The sequence below is a fragment of the Arachis ipaensis genome, chromosome B07, assembly GCF_000816755.2.
Source record: "Arachis ipaensis cultivar K30076 chromosome B07, Araip1.1, whole genome shotgun sequence".
In the NCBI taxonomy this organism is placed as follows: domain Eukaryota; kingdom Viridiplantae; phylum Streptophyta; class Magnoliopsida; order Fabales; family Fabaceae; genus Arachis; species Arachis ipaensis.
In genome coordinates, this window is record NC_029791.2 from 10,695,456 (window position 1) to 10,695,749 (window position 294).

The following is a 294-nucleotide window of genomic DNA, read 5'->3' on the forward strand; positions in this document are numbered from 1 at the left end:
TATTCTTTTATCATTTTTTTTTCATTCTCTCATCACTTCAATTTTATCTACAATCACAAACCAGCTACATTCGGCATTAGTCATTATCCTCGTTATTGACGACCACCGCCAACCGCTTCAAGCTGCCAGATTATCTTAAATTTTAAATTATATATTCTAAATATTAAATTTTAGATTTTAAATTTTAAATATTAAATTTTAATTTTTTTATTTAAATTTTAAATATTTTTATTATTTCTAATTTTGAATATTCCTTTTTGTTGTGAATTGTTAATTAGTTTATTAGCTATTAGC